Source organism: Balaenoptera physalus (genome assembly GCF_965194825.1).
Source record: "Balaenoptera physalus genome assembly, chromosome: 4".
Taxonomy (NCBI): Eukaryota; Metazoa; Chordata; class Mammalia; order Artiodactyla; family Balaenopteridae; genus Balaenoptera; species Balaenoptera physalus.
The window spans coordinates 25,646,541-25,667,744 of NC_138891.1; the positions used below are offsets into that span (position 1 = coordinate 25,646,541).

General features: G+C 42.9%; 1 long non-coding RNA gene and 1 pseudogene across 2 annotated transcripts; one reads left to right on the forward strand and one right to left on the reverse strand.

Annotated features, from left to right (window-relative positions):
* The first annotated feature begins 388 nt into the window (after positions 1-388).
* LOC309660433 lies at positions 389-6,780 on the forward strand. Its single transcript, XR_014263398.1, has 2 exons — positions 389-3,097; positions 5,582-6,780. It is a non-coding gene; the product is annotated as an uncharacterized lncRNA (long non-coding RNA).
* Positions 6,781-16,577: 9,797 nt separating this feature from the next.
* Positions 16,578-20,320, reverse strand: LOC309660467 (large ribosomal subunit protein uL22 pseudogene; annotated as a pseudogene). The gene has a single exon. The product of its transcript is annotated as a large ribosomal subunit protein uL22 pseudogene (transcript).
* Positions 20,321-21,204: the final 884 nt, after the last annotated feature.

Sequence of the window (21,204 nt, forward strand, 5' to 3'; positions counted from 1 at the left end):
TGTTATTTATCTACTCCTTTTTTGCTAACAGTGTGGTTTCTAAAAATTGGCACAATTTTTTTTTTATCATACTCCTTCCTTTGAGAGATAGGGTCTTTGTAATTTCTCCTTGAGTCTGGTGGGCTTATGACTGATTCAACCAATAAACTTTTGTGGAAGTTATGCTAGATGACTTTCTAGGCTGATTCATACAAGGCGATACAGCTTCCCTCCTGTTCACTGGAACATTCACATTGGGAGCTCAGGAAGCCATGAAAGAAGTCCAGCTACGATGAGGCCGCCATGCTGTGTGGAGACCCAAGTCGCACTGTGGGGCTATGAGTAGGCATTCTGGTTGAGCACCACCCCCCCCCCCCCCCACCAGCTGAGCTCAGACCTCCAGTCATTCCCGCCCGGGCACCAGATATTTGAGTGAAGAAGCCTCCAGATAATTATGCTGCCCACCACCCCACTCTGGCCATTCTCATTGTCCCATCTGAAATCTCAGACCTTGTGAAACATATTAGCCATCCTTTCTGTACCTTTCTAAATTATCGGTAAGAATGATTAACTCATCATTATTTTATGCCACTGCGTTTAAGGAAGTTGGTTAAGCAACAGTAATAACCAGAACACTCAGAACCCCTGTCGTCCACCCTCCTTTGCAAGTTTATGTCCTGAAGGAGAGGCTGTGGCCCTTTCTTGACTCCTGAGGGTGAGTATTTATTTGTCCAAGGCAATTGTGGCCATCTCATTTCTCTTACTACGTGTTTAGGTTGGGTATGGTCAGGAGATGCAATTCTGGTCAATTAAGTGAGTAGAAGAGTTTGCTGGGGCTGCTTTTGGGAAAATTTCCCTTCTTCTCCATAAGATTTGAAGGACAGACTGGTTCTCCCTGCTACCTTTGGATGCTGTTGTCTGCACATGACGCCTACACCCGTGGTACCCATCCTAGGACCATCAGGAGAGCAAAGAGGACAAGCCACACACTGAAGGGGACAGGTCAAAGAGAAGGATGGAGAATCTACGTCCTTGATGAGGCTCAACACTGATGACGCCCAATCCTGGAACTACCTCTGCTTTTGCACTTGTTACGCTGACATTTTCCTCATTGTTTAAGCCTGTTTGTGTTGGGCTTTCTGAGAGCTTCAGCCACAGATTTCACATTTCAGAGCATAGGTTCTGGTCCTAAAGATCTAGATTCAAATTTTGGTTCTGCCACTTATTAGCTGTCAAACTTTGAGTTGTTCTCTGTTTTCTTAGGCTAAAAAAGATTTTCATCACTCAATTCTTGCGAAAATAAAATCAGTCATGCAGTAGGTGCTTATTGAGGGCCTGCTGTGTGCCAGGCGCCATTCTCAGCTCTGGGGAAATGGCTTTGTATCAGACAGATAAGCTTCCAACCCTCATTGTGGCTACATTCGTGTGAGGGAGATAGATCGTAAATGAGGACATAAACAAGATAATCTCAGGCAGAGGCAAGCACGATAAAGCTGACATAAGATGAGGTCTGCAGAATGCTTAGCACTGGGCCTGGCACAGTGCAAGCAATCTGTAGTGGCATCTATTACCTTTATCATTCAAGTTAATAAATAGTATTGAAATCGCCATTAGGGAAAGTAAGTGCGCATGAGTGAACTTTGATTTTGGTCTGAGGATTATAGAAACATGAAGGTTGTTTGTTCCCCCTCCCCCATTTCCATCCATTAGGATTCAGTGGGTAAGGCCTTCTCTGCAATGCACTGGCCTGAATTTTTACCCTTCAGGATCTTGCAATTGGCTCTTCCTGGGTGCTGCCCCTCCCCAAGTGAGCCGAGGAGAGATGTGTGGTTGGTGGGAGAGCTCCACGGACAGTCCCCCGCTGGGTCTCTTCTGACCCTTGGGCAGCCAGGGCTATTGAAGTATGTCAGATGGAGGTGGCCAAGTGCCAGCATGTTCCCCTCCACGGTTGTCCCCTGCCTCAGGTCTCCCAGCCCTGCAAAGTGGGTAGATGGGTAACACTGGCTCCTAGAGTCCACACTGAGGCTGTGCATTGGAAGGCGTGAGGGCTTGGCTTGTGATGAAGCTTGTTTAGACTTTAGAGCAGCAGTTCTGTGTAAGTACCCCACGCTAACCGATTGTGCCACTGGAGCTCCTAGAGCAGCGGTTTTCATTCTGAGTATCCCAAATACCTAGAAATTGGAGAATAATGACAGAAACAGCGCAGTATGGATTTTTGGTAGGGACCTACGGGCCAGGCATTTGTGAACTATTTTCAAGTTATAGTGGTGTCTAAGAAAGATTAATGTATGAAATGTCCTGATTCCCAGCTCCAAGTGGCAGAGCAAATTCTCTCATAAGATGGCCCGCTGCTAATCCCCTTCAGTGACAGAGGCTGGACCATGTTTTTTGCACCGTCTTATTTCTCTGTTAAGGCATCCAACTACTCCTGTTTGCTTTCTCCCTAATATTCACAGCTTGTCAATGCTAAATAGTGCTGAAAAGCAGTTTTGAAACCTACCCACACCTCCAGCTGAGAGATTTAGTTGAAGGGTTCTCTGCCCGTGTGTTTCGAAACATTGCTTATGCCATGCACTGCCTTGACCCTGGTTATCCCGAAGAATATCCCCTTCTCACGTTTCAGCTTGCTGAGCCGGGTTGGAATTCAATCTGGCTGTCTTGCCAGGCAGCGCTTCAGACCTGACTGAAGTCTTCAGGCTGCTGCTGTCAAGTGTGGAGAAGAAAAACAAGTCACGTCTGCCCAGCCCTGTCTGCTGGGTTCCTGAGAACGGCAGCTGTGTAGCCCTGGTGTCCTGAGTGATGGGCCACGACCACTCAACTGTGCAGAGTCTCGCCTCCGAAAATGCACATGCAGCCCTTTCTTTCTGTGTGTGCATTTGCAGCTGCTCACTGAGGCATTTCCCTGGAGCTCAGGATAGTGCATTTTTTGTTTAAAGGGGATTTTTGGTTTCAAGCGCTTCTTGCAGTCTTGTGGAGGAAACCTGTTGAATCACTGTGGGTGGCCAAATGCAGGGGCCAGAGGTGGCATCTGATGGTGTTTCTGATGGAGGGGCCACCGACAGTTCCAGCCTTAGGCCTCTGCAAAGGGGTGAGGAGGTCTTATTAAGAAGGGGTGTAGGTAAGTAGTTGCCTTCTGGGACCCCACCTGTCATCCCACATTTTCCATCTCCTCTTTTGGTTATAGAGAAAATCCCTGGGCTCTTAGACAGACCTAGGTTTGAAAGCCGAACTTGCCATCTAGATACAGTTTGACCTTAGGTAATACGCTTAACCTCTCTGAGTCTGGTTTTTTTTTTTTTTACCTATGTTAATGAAAATAATGTTTAACTCACAGGATTGATGGAAGAATTAGATGAGCTCACTGCATAGCACGGGGCTCAATAAATGTCTCATTTTAGATGTCCTCTTTGAAAATACAAGTGTCACATCAAGGATTCCTACAATACAATGAGTGCTTATCAATGAACACTCACTCAACACTTAACGATAATTAAAACAAGGATTGGCAGGAATTAAGTGGAGAGGGTCAAAGGGGAGAGAGAGAATCTCATAGGAAATGGGTAACAGCACCAAAGACATTGATCTTCTCACCTCACAGCTTTCCTGGATGCCAGGTCTTTTATGGAAAGCTAGTATATATATATAATATATTATGTATGTTAAAATCAGTTCTAAGGTATATATATATATATATACATAGTATATATAATATGTATATATATTATACATATTTTAAAATCAATTCTAAGGTACACATTTTAAAAAGTTAATATCTCTGAGTTTTGAATCCATTTGACAACTTATGACATTTATAATTACAATTTTTTTATGGTATACGAAATAACATATCTCGTAATTGATGGCATCTTAGTTTGGATGAATAGGGTAATACTTTTGATAAACAACAATAGTTTCAGGAATCTAGGGCCTTCTTTAGGATCTCTTAGAACTGCACTGCCCAAAACTGTAGCCACTAGCCCCATGTGGGTTTTGAGCACCTGAAGTGTGGCTAGTCCAAACGACGATGTGCTGTAGCACAAAATACTCACCAGAGTCTGAAGACTTCTGTATGGAAAAGAATAATGCTAAGCTATCTCCTTAATACTTTTCTGTTGATTACATGTTGGAATGATAATATTTTGGCTATATTGGATTAAATAAACTATATTATTAAAGTTGATTTCATCTGTTTCTTTTTCCTTTTGTAAGGCTACAAGAAACTGTAAATTTCCATATGCAGCTCACATTTTTTTCTCCTGGAAAGTGCTGCCTTAGAACAAAGATCGCAGAGTTGGTCTGCTGTGACCACCCGGTAGAAGCTGGATGGGCTTCAACCCCAAATTTGGTTCAGATGTTGAGACTGATTATGCCACATAACAAGAGGGTACGAAAAGGTTTGCTACTCACGAAATGAGGCTTTCTGGGGAGAACAGTGTAGGTCCTAGGCAGTTCCAAAAGTACCCTGAGAGCTGAGGGATAGGAGACTGGCTTGGGGTTTTTATGGCCGTTCGGGAATGGGACTGGGGTGAGGGTTCCCATGTGCTGGCAGAGGCTTGAGTGACTAGAAAGTCCCCGGAGGGAACATCTGGGCTTTCTTTTCAGCTTTTCCAGATGTGGGGCAGAAGGGGAAGAGGGAGGGTGAGGTTAAAAGCTGTCAATTCCAACTGCTGATCATAAAAGAGTCAGACGTCTTATTACGTGATCTAATCCTGTGCCTTCATTTTACCAATGAGGACTCAGACGCAGAAAGGGAAGGTGACTTGCCAAAGGTCACACAGCCAGCTAGTGGCAATGCTGGTGCCGGAATCCAGGCCTCTGGAGACCAGAGATTTTTCCTCCCCTTCACAGCACCTGGTGGAAAGTCTTCTTGGAGGACAAGGAAATTCTTTCTCCAGGGGACAACAGTCTCCACGTTTTGTGGATCTGTTGGGAAGAAAGAAGTGCTGAAGGATGGCGGTCAGGCTCAGCATCAACCACCTGGGACTCTCTCTCTCTCTCTCTCTCTCTCTCTCTCTCCCTCTCTCGCTAGGGCAGCTCCAGGCCACCTTGCCTGATGTTTGCTGACAAGCTGGCTCAGGAAAGTGACTTGAAAAGTAAATACTAACTCAACCTAAAATGAAAAGGAAATCAAGAGCTGAAAAGGAAAACAAAAGAGAAAACCCCCCAAAAAACAAACAAATCTGTGAGAACAGAGTAGGCATTGTGTACTCACTTTTTTGGATGTTAAAGTGGCTTTGAATCAAGCCAGAAAGCTCTCACACCTACATTCTATGCGGATTAAAAACTTCCACGAGAGGTTATGAGTCCAGGGACAGAGGGTTCCCATTGCAGGTGCAGAGCTTAAATGCTTTACAAAGGAAAGGAAATAAGCTCGTTGGGGTTTGTTTGAATACTTCCAGGAGAGTTGTTTCAAGTTGACAGCATGCATTTTGGAAGCCCGAGTACTTAAAAACACACTTGAGAAGGAACTGGTTTTAAAATCTGAAACTTTGCCTGGTTCTTGGTTTCTCTGAAGTGTCAGTAGTTTTGTGTTTTCTATTTATTGTATCACACAAAAATCAGTCGGAATTTGTTTTGATTTTTTTGATTTTCTCCTACCCAGGGAAATTGAGCTACCTTCTCAGTGGAAATAAGTTTGCATAAAGTCTCCAATAATGACCAGTTTCAGCTGACACTCGATGGGACCCTGGAATACGCTCTCTCTGCTGCCTTCCAGGAAGAACAAAGGGTAGAAGAGGTTGATTGAGAAGCAGATAAAGAGCTCCTCCTGTGTCATGGCCAACCAAGAGAATTTCATCCCTATTTGTGTGTAGGGTCAGCCCACAATTGTCTGGCAAATGAGACATGATGGATAGAAAAATGTGACAGCTGTGGATGATACCCAATTACTTATATTTAGCTTTGAACTGTCTTTTGTTGGGTTGTGTCTTTTGAATATGGGGAATTTTATGGTTATAGCAATACCAGCATATATCAAATTATATATTCTATGCCTACCCTGAGGAAATAACTTGTGATATTGTCTCTATTGATTCTATTATTTACTATCTGAAGGGCATTTTTTTGCTTGGAGAGGAATACTCGCTACTACCTATCTTTCCTCTCATGCTCAATTTATTAATTTTTTGGACTTTATAAAACAATAAGCATTCACATAATTAAATAATTAATATTCTTCTAAATATTTGCATGCTCTTCAACACAACTAATAAGTCAAAATTTAGGAGTTTGAGAAGATATTCCCCCCCCCCACAAACTTAGAAAATTATCTGATTAAATGTTTTCACACAGTAAATCTTTACAAGTCCTATGTATCAGGATTCTTCTAAATGCTCTAAACACCCAAGAGGGAGGTAAAACACACAGAATATCACAATGATTGCAGCCCTTATTCTTGTACTTACACTATTGATTGCAATGTTTTATTGTTTCTATCCAAATCTGTATCCTCATTCGCATCTGTATTCTTATACTTTCCCAGGGTGGCAGTAAGTGTACCAGACCAACTTAGATGCCAAGTTCTGGGATGCATCAGCAGATTCTTGGTCTGGATGTAGGACCAAGTTCGAGATGATTTAAGCCAGAACCCTGGTCAATGGCCCTGGCTGGGTCCACTTTTTAATTGCTTCTCTTGCTAGTCATGAGATTTTAGATTTCTGAGGCTTTTAGGCTTTTGATATTTGTTGTTCTTTCTCACTATCCTGCCATTATTGTATGTTGGCCAGGTCTTTAGGTCTTATTGGAACGTAGTTATGCATTCCTAGAATCTCATTCTTATTAATAAATGCATTTAGAAGATTAGGTTTGTACGGTAAGTTCTCTTCTTTGGGTTACGTATTGGATGCTGTGATGTGCCTTCCAGCTCCTCCCCTGAGGACTGGGGCACTCGTTTCCCAGTGGGTAGGCGTGTTGCCTGCTGACGGCTCAGCAGAAACTGTCCTTGGGCAAAGGGAGCTGCCTTGCCCCAAAGACAGGTTGGTGTAGTGGTACAAATGCTGATCCCCTTGCTTCAATATTCTAAATCTTCAATATGGGAGCCAGTCCAGTCTTGGAGCTCCGCGTGGGCTTGGCTTAGGCTTAGCTGCCATGCATCACAATTCAACTCCCCCCACCCCATTTGGCTTTCCTCACTTGCTTACAGGAGTCTTTTCCAACAAGACACCCTAACAAACCTCTATTTCAGAGTTTGTTTCCAGGAAGCCCACCTACAAATGTTTGTGCCAAGCATAGTCCTAGCAAGCGGCATCCAAAGTAGAATTTTGGAGCTGGATCACTGATCAGGTGGCAATGAGGACCCCATCATTGGTGGTAGCCCCCTGATATGTGGTGCAATTGCTAAAATGTCCCTGGTGGTGAACCGGGATGGGGTACTGGTGGAAGGGAATTCACTGGCAGGTGCAACACCTCAGCAGTCGAGAGGTTCAGGGAAAGTAAACTTTTTTAGGATTATGGAATTGGATGGTGGTTGGTTGGAGAGAAAGAAAGGCTGAAGGTGATTAATCACCAATTTCAGATGAAGTGTGAAAAGCAGAGCCAGCCCGCATGTCTGGCAGCATGTGAAGAGATTCTCATTTCCTGCAGCCAAAGGGCAGAAAACAGTCAGCATCAAATCTAAGACTTCATTATAAGAGTGATGGTGCTCCAGAAGAGGTTGAATTCTTAAACATGGCAAGTCTGCCACCCCAAGTTTAGGATTCTCATGAGAAAGGTGTAGGACTCTGAGATTTGGAATGGGGCCATCTGGGTTGATGTAATTAAACTCAATCCCTGGAGTCCCCCAGAGTCTCTGAGCTTGTAGAAATGGTCAGAGCCCTCACTATTAAAGACTAGTGTACTCCTTTCCTGAAGACAAGGAGGAAGTCTCTGCCTTGGAAAACAATACATCAGCCATGCCCGCCATCCCCAGGATCTATCTCCACCTTTTCTCTAGACCAGTAACTAGAGTTAAGCCACAGTATAACCTGGCCAGAGAAGTGCTGGGTCTGCTAAGGGAGGAGAGGGAACAGCAGTACCTGGGCAGCACGTGGTTCCCAGAACTGGGAGAGTATGAATGGGAGGCCGGATCAAGTGCGGGTGAAGGTGAAGAGGAAATACAAGGTTGGTCAAAGGGGAGTTTATGGATATGGGAACACCCTCACAGGATACATGATTTAACACCTTGGCAAGGACCCTGGGGGATGAGGCTGACACGCTGCTAGCACATTGCTCTTAGAAGCTTAGAGAAGGTGACAGTCTACACTAGGTGAAGTAGAAATTCCAGAACTGTGGCAGATGGTGGAAGGGATCAAAGGCTCAGAGAATTGAGGATGCTAGAGAGAATACACTAAGGAAGGATAAAAAGTTCCCAATTAACTTCCTGGCGTTCCATGAGAAAGCCAGAAGAATAAGGTCAGAAGGATACCAGCCTCACCGAGCAGTTCAGTGGTGGCTGTGTTCTGAAGGCCAGGGCTAACACAAGGTGACGCTGTTATAGCACCTAGTTTGGTGACGGCAATGGGGCTGATAGGATCCACAGGACTTCACTCTCAGAAGTGAGGAGGGCACAATAATCATAATTAATGGCAAGATCAAAGTGGCAGCCAGAAAACCTGACCCACTGAGAGCTATGGAGGTGGTTAGTAAAATGTAGCATTGCTGCAGGTGAGATAGACGGGCAACCACAAAGGATTGCTCAATCCATACAATCAAAAGACATCAAGGCTAGATGATCAGGAAGTTGAGGGAACTAATCTAATAAAAATTCATGATGTCCCTTGTCTAGTTTCCAGGCCTGAGCCAGTTTTTGGACTTGGAATTTTTCGACTGAAAGAGAGGTAGAGTCCCTAGGAGGAAGGACACTGCAACACCATGGCAAGGGAATATGATATAATTCCTCTGGGTAATGATGCCCCAGAGGGCATTCCAATCATTTACTCAGTTAACTGTACACTGGATAAAGGGGAATACCCAAACATTTCAAAGACTGTTGGCAACAGAGTTGATATTAGCACCTGGGGTCCCTTCCTCTTCAATAACATAGTCTAACTCACAGAGTACATTGAGTTCATGGACTCATCCAGAGGTCTTTCCCTGGAACAGACATACTCGGTAGTTTGCAGGGCCGCCATATTTATTCCTAGGTTCTAAGCTAAGAGATACTGTAGTGGAAAAGGCCAAGTGGAAGACTTCGCCGCAGCTGCTCTCCTCCTAATGGTCAATCAGGCAGTAACTTTGGTGGCCCTGAATGCACCACCCCTCCCAGTATTCACAGCTTTGAGTTGTCCCCTCCAACACTGAGTCTGAGCTTGGGAAAATGGGTATGAGCAGGCATGATGCAAGCAAAGGCTTGATAAGAGTTTGCACATAAGGGCTTGTCTTCTTGGAATGCTTGCTCTTGGGATTGGCTGCCATGTAAAGATGCTCTAGGTAGCTACGTGAAGAGATGATGTGGACTGCCAGCCATCTCTGCTAAGATGCCAGCCATGTGAGTGAAGACATCTTGGACGTTCCAGCCTCAGCTGCCATCTGGTTGCATCTGCGTGAGAGACTCCAAGCAAGACCAACAGAGGGATGGTCCAGTTGAGCCCCTGTTAACCCACAGAATTGTGCTAAATAATAAAATAGTTGCTGTTTTAAGCCACTCCATTTTGTGGTAATTTGTTATTCAGCAAGAAATAAACAATTGTAAATAAAAAATATAACATCCTGGTGGAAATGGCGGCAATTAGCATAACTGATAAAGACCTAGAACCTCTCAAAGGGCAGAATTTTGAGTGTTGCATCTGGTCTATACTTTTATGGAAAGAGAAATGGTTCAAGGCAGGAATACGAATGGACTCCTGGGCAGTGGCAAACGACTGGTTGGCCAGAGGCCTGGCAGGAGAAAGATTAGCAGACTGGGGACAAAGAGGTCTAAGAAAGAGGTGCCAACTAAAAATTGGCATTTGCCATCTGCCTCTACGAGGATTAAGCCACTGCAGCCCCTGACCCTTCAACACACCCTGAAAGGAGTTCAGGGTGGAGACCAGGAAAGAGGCGCTCTGTACTCTGGGAAAAACTGGCAGAACAAGCTTTCAGAGCGTTAGATATTTTCAGGAGAAGATTTTATAAGCCCATTTTTGGCCTCTCCTTCTGTCTAGAAGAGCAATAAAATCATTCATGGTGACATCTGCTGCTTATGACTAGCAGCAACTTTCTGCAAAAATCTGTGCTTGATTGCATGTACCCCCCTTCACCAAAATCATATATATAATGACCTTCCCCCCTGCCTCTTCGGAGCAGTTTCTCAGAGCTATCTGAAATGCTGTCTCCTGGGCTACAGTCCTCATTTTGCCCCAAATAAAACTTAACTCACAACTCTCACGTTGTGCTTTTTTTTTTTCAGTCTACAGAGGCATGTGGATGGACCTACAGGAGTGGCCACAAGGTGTACCCTGTGGGTCTTGGAGGACATTTCACTTCTCTGGTCCAAGCATCTCTCCTCCATGCTGTATGTGAGAATTACATTCCTAAGTTGAAAGTCTCTGTCATTTTTGTACTGGTTTATACCTTCCTAGGAGCAGGTAGGTCATTATATGCTTAAGGCTGAAATGACTTTCCTGATGGTTGGGTCTGAATGTGGTGAGAAAACGCCAAACCTTCCTTCCTGGGGGATGGACTAGGGTTCAGATGATTGTGCAATCACTAATGACGTTTTTCTGATCTATTGGTTTGAACTCTGAGGTTTGCACAGATTGTGAACGAGAACTGCTACATCAGTTCTAATTCATCCTTAACTATGTAATCTGAATCTTGAATCCAAGAAACATGTCCAGAGATAGCCAGGATCACACTGCAATTTATATTATTTGAGGTAGAAGATCTTATCTTTCCTTGATTAAGAGGCCTGAGTAGGTAGTTGGCTTGGCCTTTAACTTGACTAGGTACCTGGCTGCTTTCCCAGCTCACACTTCATAGAGAAGGACTCCTGTCCTCACAGGGGTCTTGTCCTGCCCGCCAGGTTTGTTCTCCTGATGCTGTCTTTCTGGCCACGGTTGACTGGAGCCAAGGTGAGCAACTGATCCACGCTGAACCAACCATATTTTTTCTCCTTGGACCTTGGAACTGAGCTATGACCCAGTTAGTCCTGGCTGCTCTATTGAAGCGAGAGGACAGAGACTTGGGAGCTGAGACATATTCACCCTTTGCTCACACACGCACAGAGAAGCATCAGAGGCCCTTCAGAGGGAAAAGAGAAGTGGATTCCACAGAGCTTTCCTCCTTTTGGCTTCCAGATCCCACCTTCCTTTTGCTTCCTGAATATTCTTATATCTTTATAAGAATTTTTATATCTTATGTCTTTATTCCTATATCTTATATTCTTATACCTTTAAGCCAACTTGAGTTACTTTCTGTGACTTAAAACCAAAGAGATTTAACTAGCATAGACCCATTTTCCTGAACATACTTCTGGTGCCTGGATATTGCTGCTTGATTTTCCTTTCTTCCTTCTTCCCTCCTGCTCTTCTTTCCTCTCTCCCTCCCTCCCTCCTTTCCTCCCTCCCACGCTTTTCTTTTTTTTGCTTTTCATTTACCCCCAGGACTGCATTGCCATTGTGTATTCAGGTTACAGAGAATCCCTGTTCTAACCCAAAGTGGTTTTCTTGCCAGGAATCCCATAGGTACAAACCCTCAGCTTTGAAGCCTAAATTAAGCTTAAGGGTGTACCTCCCAGAATATAGCTCACAACTTATTATCTGAAGAAAATAAGCAAAGTCATTGTTCTTCCCTAAAGGCAGCCTCCTCTTAGTTAAGTACGTATGTCTAGTTCCATTTGTGTGATCTTCAACAGCTCTTTGCACTGAGAAGGGAATAACAAACCCCCAGAGACAAGGGACAACAAGAGGGCCTTTCACACGAGTTTCTTCATCTTTTCTCAATGTTCTTTAATAGAGAAGAAGAGAGACTTGACAGTCCCTTCACCTGTCAGTCCAGGAGAGGTAAAAATGCAACACATTTGTTTAAATATATTTGATAAATCTCCACTCAAATTCAAGTACTCTTGCTTGTCATGGCAAAGAGAAAACAACAAAAGCCTGGAAGTAGGACACATTTTCAGAAATAGGAGGATGGTTGGAAAAACTATGATCACCCACACTTTAGAGAATTGAGCGATTATTAAAAAGAATGATTGGGGGCTTCCCTGGTGGTGCAGTGGTTGGAAATCCACCTGCCAATGCAGGGGACAGGGGTTTGAGCCCTGGTCCGGGAAGATCCCACATGCCACGGAGCAACTAAGCCCATGCACCACAATTCCTGAGCCGGCGCTCTAGAGCCCGCAAACCACAGCTGAGGCCTGTGTGCCTAGAACCCGTGGTCCACAACAAGAGAAAACACCGCAGTGAGAATCCTGTGCACCGCAATGAAGAGTAGCCCCTGCTTGCTGCAGCTAGAGAAGGCCCGCACGCAGCAACAAAGACCCAGCATAGCCAAAAATGAATAAATTAAATAAATTAATTAAAAAAAAAGAATGATTGGTTATTAAAAAGAATGGTTATTAAAACCAGCAATATGTATTATAGTAAGAGCTTTATCTGGGGCAAAGTCTGTGCGTTACCCCCACCCCCCAATAAGTCTATCCCTTTCCATGAAATTTAGCTGGCCACATAGCTGCCAGGGGAAAAGACTACATTTCCCAGCTTTCCTTGTAGCAAAGTGTAGTCACGTGACCAGGCCCTGGTTAATGACATATGTGGAGAAGTGAGATAGGCAACTTCTGGGCATGTCCTTTCCTCCCTTCTTTCCTTCATCTTATTTCCTGAACGTGGCTGTGATGGCAAACTTAGGCCATGTAGATGAGGGGTACTGCTTGGGGAGAATGGGTAACAAGATAGAAAATTTTGGATGCCTGGCCCACGGTATGGGGCAGAGTTCCAGAAGGCCCCTTGACCATCTACCTAGGGACTGTTAAGTCAGATAGAAAGAAACTTCTGTCTTCTTAATTTGGATCTCTGTTACCTGCAGCCAGACTTAGAGCCCAATTAATACCTCATATAAGTAGGAAAAAATTTTCAGGTGTAGAGTCATGTGTATAGTATGATATGATTTTAAAATATCTGTGAAAGAATTTGCCTTGTATGTATGCATATATGCTTGAAATGTTTAAATGATCTTCAAGAAAGGTGGGAAAGTATATGGCCAAGCTTCTAACTTTGATTTCCTAAGAGGTGGGGTAGAGAGAAATTGTTCACACTTTCAATATCTTTTTTTTTTTTAACTTATTATAACAATCAAAACATTTTTTTAATTTATGGAAAAAATTATTTCAAGTCTTCCTGAAATAGGAGTAGCTAACATGAAGGTGCTAATTAAAACCATGCAGTGGAAGGCTTTTGAGCTAAAAGTTCAGGAACAGAAGCCCAGCCCGCTGTTCTGCTGTGACAGGACGCTATATCTGCCTGAGAGACTTATGTGTGGGGGGCTATTCTTTTTTTTTTTGGCTGCATTGGGTCTTCATTGCTGCGTGAAGACTTTCTTTAGTTGCGGTGAGCGGGGGCTACTCTTCGTTGTGGTGCGCAGACTTCTCACTGCGGTGGCTTCTCTTGTTGCAGAGCACGGGCTCTAGGCGCGTGGGCTTCAGTAGTTGTGGCTCGCAGGCTCTAGAACACAGGCTCAGTAGTTGTGGCAAACGGGCTTAGTTGCTCCGTGACGTGTGGGATCTTCCTGAACCAGGGCATGAACCTGTGTCCTCTGCATTGGTAGGCGGATTCTTAACCATTGCACCACCCGGGAAGTCCTATATGGGGCTATTCTTACAAACTTCTTTCGAGATAGAGGTCTTGCTGGCTCTTTTATGTGGTTGGGTAAATGCTACTGAGGAGGACTGATTATTTTGTAGTAAAAAGAGAGGATCTATTTTGTTTCATAGAACATTATCTCTCTATTTGCTTCTATTATGGAGCAATTGTGTGACGAGGTGGACAGAATAAGTGAGGGAAATAATTAAACTGTGGAAAGACATCTCCCTAGTGACTTCTGACCAGTTGACCACATGGCCAAAACTCAGAGTGAGAAGGGGTGTCTGAGAGCTGTGAATTTACTGCCCGCAATGAATACAGCACCCTCACCCACAGGATGCAGAGAGATTTGCACATTTGTTGATACGGCCCCAGTTGGAAATGAAAATTTGGAAATCCTGGGCTTCAGAGTCAGTAACCAGCAGCAAAAGCTTTCAAATTCTTTTTCTAAGCATTTGTTGAGACGATATTTTTTCTTTTCGTACTCCGCCCTACCTCCCTATTTTTCTAAGGAAAGAATGATGCCACAAGACTATAGTTTGACAATAGTTAAAACGGCGCTATTCATTGAGAAGAGGAGCTAATTAAATTTTTCCACTTGACCAAGGAAAGGGAAACTAATAGCTTCCTTTGGTTTTCCATATCTGGGTAAAGTGGTCAAAAATCACTGAGAAGAGAAGGATGTGGCACAGACACATTTGGAAGGACATCTTTTCCAGCACCAAAATGAAGACTATCCAAAAAGTACTAAATAAATTCTAAATGGAATTCTGAATTTGAATTTGGAGGTTGTCTGGCATAATAGAAAGAATAGGGAATTTGGAATCAGCTAGGTGTGGGTTCAAATCCTGATTTTCCACTTATAGCAGTGTAATAGGATGTTAAAATAAAACTTTTTTTTTGGTATCACTTTTGGCCAGGGCTTTAAGACCATGATATTAATTAACATTACAAAGTGGGGTATGACACCACCATGTAGGACTTGCAACAAAGTGTTTAACACCGTTTTGGGACTCTTATCCCCTCAGCATCAAGGATATAAAAGGGTTGAATAGAGATTAGAAGATTTTTATTTGGAAAGGTGGGACATTTTTCTTTAACCTCAAGCCCAGGGAGAAGGTCTTCAGTGGGACCACCAGTGAGTTTGACATGTGTCCCAACGGATTGATGTTTGAGTCACGCTGAAGACATCAGAAAGGTAAGAGACCGTTGTTGCTTCGTTTCACCAAGAGAAGAGTGAAAAGATGCTGCATAAGGATGACTTTCACTCCCCAAGCTGACTGGGGCAAAGAGCCTATGTTTCCTTCTGACCAGATGTTGCCCAGGAGGGCTGTCTTAGCTGCCAACCAGGAAGGTTGCCTGAAAGGGCAAAGTGAAGTCAGGAGAGAGTGTGGTTGGGTCCTGCTGGGTGAGGTTTGTGGGAGAAAACCCAGTCTTTGAGGAGTCTCTGAAGAACCCACATAAGTGCCCCTTGAGACAAAGAGTCAGTTGTATACAGCTGCCCATCCTAGGAAGTGCTGGTGTCACAGCACTGCGGTGGCAGGTGGGGTAGGATTGCTAAAGAAGACTCACAGGACCTCAGCAGTCAGCGCTTATCAATCTACAGTTCATTGCAGGAAAAGGATGAAATAGACCATCAGCATTAAAGCCAGGACATACATCTCAGCCAAGGGCGGCCTCACAGCAAGGGGTCAGGAGAGCCCAAGTTCCAGGTGTCTTCCTCTGTAAGGGCTGAGGTGGGCTGCCCCTGCTCTGTGAGCTCAGGAACCACTGATGTGTGCACAGAATACCTAGGAACCGGGGAGCCCAGAGGAGAGTCTGGGCCAGGGTTTCTCATACTCTGCCGGTCACATGGATATAATTTTGCTATGCAGCCAGCTCCAATGGCCAAGGTTTTTGGGGCGGGCTCTCACCAAGACCAGGTGCAAATCATCAGCCTCACTGTTATCTAAAAAGATGCTGTCAAGCTTGTACAAACCACCCCAAACTCCTCAGACACATGGTTATAAAGTGACACTATTAATCATGCCTTGGCATGTCAGTGCCATACTGGTGCATTTCATATCTGAGTAAAACAGCTCAGAATTATTCCAGGCTTGCTGGCATTAATCCTCTCCATGCACCAGCTCATGACTATCTCTGTCTAATAAGAATATTTCTGCCCCTGGCTTCTCCCTGCCCTCTAAGCCTAGAAGAGGTGAACGTGGCCTAGGGATTGGAGGGGAACAGAAACTCAAGATGAAGAAACAGAAAAGGAGCTGACCACATCTATTTCCTTCTCAAAGCATGTCTGACAGGAAGAAGATGTCATTCTAAATGTAATCGAATCTTGTGACTCTTCCGTAAGACTGGATATTTTAATTATTGAACTGAGACTATTTTCATGAACTACACATAGCTGGAAAATTCTTTTTTTTTCTTATTGGAGATGATTGACCATAAAACCATGAGACTTGTCTTCAATTTCATCTAGCAAGCAGGGAAAAAATTAGGCCTCACAGGATGTGTTTGAATAGGTAGGAGGAGAAGATGATCAAGCCACATGAGCTTGATTCTTTTCCTATATGGATTCCATGAGAATATCAAAGGTGAAATTGGACAAGTGTTAAGGAATGTCCCAGAAAAATGAGAGATGTGAAATAAGTAAAAATTGATGATTAAAACTCTCCCTTTCCCACTTCAGACCTAACTAGAAATAAGCACTGGAATCCTATTGCTTTCTTTTTTTAAATTTTAAATCTAAATTTAATTTTTTTCATTGAAGTATAGTTGATTTACAATGTCTCAGGTGTACAGCAAAGTAACTCAGTTATACATATATATATATATATATATATATATATATATATATATATATATTTATCTATTCTTTTTCAGATTCTTTTCCATTATAGGTTATTACAAGATACTGTGTACAGTTCCCTGTGCTATACAGCAGGTCTTTGTTGTTTGTCTATTTTATGTATAGTAGCGTGTATCTGTTAATCCCAAGTCCCTAGTTTATTCCTCCCTCCCTTTTCTCCTTTGTAACCACAAGTCTTTTCTTTTCTTTTTTTTTTTGCTTTTATTTGCATTTATTTTTTGCGGCATTTATTCCCGGGCCATAAGTTTTTGTTTCTTCAGTTTCTTCTGGGATATCTTTTTCTTCTGGGCAATCTCCTCTTCTGGTTTAGGAACAATCTGTTCTTTTTCTGTGAGGATCATCTCAATGTGCCAGGGAGAGCTCATGTATGGGTTGATCCGACCATGAGCTCTGTAAGTCCTGTACCGCATCGTTGGGGCTTTGTTCACCTGGATTTGCTCAGTGACCAGAGAATCTACATCTAAGCCCTTAAGTTCAGGCTTACTGCCAGCTCCAATGGTCAAGGTTTTTTACTCTCTGCATTTTTGAGCATGTGCAGTAAAAATTCAGCACTCTTTTTGGGCCATCCACCCTGTGTCCAGCCCCATTGTTTGGCCTGGGCACACCTACCAACTCTACCATTGTAACAACGGAATGGCACACATTGCTTCTTTAAAGTGACACCCTTCAGATATTTGGTGGCTTTTCGGATATGCATACCCTTAATGGCCTGGGCAGTTTCACAAGTGTTCTTAAGGTGAACATGAAGATTTGAACCTCTTGACTTGCATGATTTTGTGGGGTTTTCTGGGTCAAGTGAATAACAAACCATTTATAGAGGTCACCTCAGGCCGCTTACTGGAAAAGGAAGCGCAAGTCTTTTCTTAACAAAGCAAAATGTTTACTTACATTGTTTGATTTTATGATGAAGGAAAAGGGATTAAGATACCAGTTTCATGAGTTTTAGAGCTGGTTTGCAGGATTAAGAGAGATCTTGAACAGCTGGGAAGATTGCAGGATTGACACATGGGACGTGCTCTTCCAGGCCATTAAGGCACGTCACCAGGAGCGGAATGATAGCTCCTTTTCCCCAGGCCCTCTTGCAGTTCTTGGTTTCTGGCCATCCGATGAGGGCGGAAGTGGTGTAAGCCACTTGCAGACCTGGCTCTTAAAAGCCAGGCAGACTCTCCAGATTCCTCTTTCTCTGCTACTCTGAAGTTTTCTAGATGAAAACAAGACAGAGGAAGTTCCCCTGACCTGTATAGGGCTTTGTGTGAGCAAGTTCAGCCATAGAAATGTTGGGTTAACTGTAGGTTAAACCATCCTGACTAATATGTGGGAAAAGACCTAGGAAGAAAGGAAGCAGCAAAAACATAAAGCAGTTTTCCCAAAAGAGATCTAAAGGTGGAATCAATATTTCTCCTACATCAATATTTGTTGAAGGGAGCAGGGAATAGGGAAAGAAAGAAGAAATGATATTAAATAATTTTACCTTGTGGTTACACTAAAAAAAGAAAAACTTCTAAAAAAGAATAATACATATAAAGAAATGTATAAAAATCATACAATTTTCACAAACTGAATATGTCCATGTAACTGACAAGTGAGTAATAATATTAATAATAGTAATAATAATAATAAATCAACCCAGAGTATTACCAGGATCCTAGAAGCTCTCTTCGTGACCCTGTCAGTCACAAGCCCACAGAAATACCTCTGTTCCGACTTCAAACTCTGTGGTCGCACCTGAGCTCTGCTTGACCATGTGGTTACAAATGAACCTCACTCCCCAGACCCACTTAAGTTTCCATAATACCCAGAAACTCCAGGCTTCTCAAAGTTTCTTAATTTTTTTGCTTTCGTAACTAGTAGAAAAAAAATAAGTTAAAACAATGAGGAATTGAATGAAACAATTATCAAACTGATTTTAGTTCTCAGTGGATTTTATTTTCATTAATTTTAATTTCATTTTCTTGGGATAAATAGCATATGTGTGTATGTCCACAAAAATTTATAAAACTAGTTATATGTTACCAAAAAAAGGTCATCTTATTACATTTTTAAAGGTAGAGATTTTACAGGCAAATTGTATGGTTGTAATTCAATACAATTAAAAACAAAGACTGGAAATACCAAAATATCACTGCATGGAGAATAAAAATAAATAGAAAACACTTGGTACAATCCAAAATCAAAACTGAAGTTACAGTCTTTTTAAAACCATGAAAATAATGCTTTATCTTAAAACCTAATAGCCACTGCAAAAGCTATTCTCATAGAAAAATCCATAGCCTTAAATATCTTTATTATTATAGAAGGACTGAAAATAAACATTGCCTATCTTAGAAAAAAATATAATAAATCAAACAAAATAAGCCAGGAAGTGAGGATTACCATATTGCATCAATTCTAAGGCCCACTTTCCTTTTTCTTTTGACATCTCTTAAATCAGAACATGTCCTCAATTTCTGCTGACCATGTAGCAGTGTGACCTCGTTATTACCTGTGCCTGTAAGAACTTGGCTGTTCTTCCTGGTGGCATGATTGAAATCCCTTTAGATGTCAGTCAAAAAACCATTTAAGCACTGTTTGAAGAAGGGCTACGAATACTGGTTGATGTCTGAAATACTTTGAATGACACTTCCAGTAAGAGAGAACTAGCATCAAAACTTGAAGAGTGAGTATCAGCAATTCGGAAGAAAATCTTGGAAACAGTTGTGGGATGCTCTTAGGAAATGCTGTGTCACCAGCACGGAGGACAAAATTGTGTGGAAAAATTGGAACATTGATGACTGAGTGGATGATGATTTAAAAGAGCTGGTCTCTCAATCAGAAGACATCTTAGAAGTACTTTAAGTGATTTTATGTTTTCTTTTATGGATGCATAAGAGAAATATGATTAAAATTTATGCCTAATGAGTCTAAAAGAGCTCTTCCAATAAGTAAAAATTAAACATTCTAAGTGATAAGAAAGCCTTATGTCCTAGATAACGTCGAAGAGTTTTATTTTTTTAGCGGTGTCCAAAATAATGATAAAATGTGGTTACATAGCCAAAAGTTAAAGTTATGAAATAGAAAAATGAAAGAGTAGAATGTATAAATAAATGGAAAAACTAGCTTTTTGCAGAGATTGGTAACGTATAAATAAACTCTTCATGGGCCTGATTAAGGACAAAAGTGTGGGAGCAAAAATATACAGGATTAGGAGTAAGAAAAGAGACAGAACTAACAGAGAAGGTAGATTGAAACAGTAAGAGAATATTACATGCAAATCATCAGCAACCTATCTGAAAATCAAGAACCGGGGTTGGTTGGACCTAGGGTCCGTCATACAGAGTGAAGTAAGTCAGAAAGAGAAAAACAAATACCGTATGCTAACGCATATATACGGGATCTAAAAATAAAATAAAATAAAATGGTACGGATGAACCTAGTGGCAGGGCAGGAATAAAGATGTAGACATAGAAAATGGACTTGAATGTAAAGCAATTATACTCCAATAAAGATGTTAAAAAAAAAAAAAAGAAAATGGACTTGAGGATATGGGGTGGGAGGGCGAAGCTGGAGTGAAGTGAGAGTAGCATCGACATATATACACTACCGAATGTAAAATAGTTAGCTAGTGGGAAGCAGCAGCATAGCACAGGGAGATCAGCTCGGTGCTTTGTGACCACCTAGAGGGGTGGGATAGGGAGGGTGGGAGGGAGGCTCAAGAGGGAGGGGATATGGGGACATGTGTATGCAGATGGCTGATTCGCTTTGTGTACAACAGAAACTAACACAGTATTGTGAAGCAATTATACTCCAATAAAGATCTATTAAAAAAAAAATACCAGGGGTTGGCAAACTTTTTCTCTAGGAGGCCGGGTAGTAAGTATTTTAGGCTCTGTGAGAGGTAAATCGAGGCTATTACGTAGGTATTTAAATAACCATTTAAATATTTATAGAGAAAGATGTGGCCAAGACGGGGGAGCAGGAAGCCCCTGAGCTCATCCCCTTCCATGTGCACACCAAAATTACAACTATTTACGGAGCAACTATTGATGAGAATGACCTGAAGACCAGCAGAAAAGATTTTCCACAACTAAAGATACAAAGAAGAAACCACAGAGAGATGGGTAGGAGAAGTGGAGGCACAGTAGAGTCAGGATTCATCCCCCTGGGGCAGGCAATCCACAAACAGGAGAACAATCACAATTGCAGAGGTTCTCCCCAAGGAGTGAGAGGTCTGAGTCCTGCATTAGGCTCCCCAGCCTGGGGGTCCTGCACCGGGGACATGAGCCCCCGAATGCCAGGCTTTGAAGGCCAGCAGGGCTTGCGTACGGGAGAGCCAGAGGGCTGTAGGAAACCAAGACTCTGCTCTTAAAGGCTGCACACAAAAATCTCACACGCTCCGAGTCCTCGCACAGAGGTAATACTTTGAAAGAAGCCTGGGTCAGACCCCCTTGCTGATCTTGGAGAGCCTCCTGGAGAGACAGGAAGCAGTTTGGACACCCCCTAGGGACAAAGATGCTAGCAGCAGCTATTTTGGGCGAGCTCATTCTATCCTGAGGACACTGGGGCTGACAAAGGCCATTTTGGAGTCCTCCCTCTAGCCTACTAGTGCCAGGGGCTTACTGCCCACCGGCA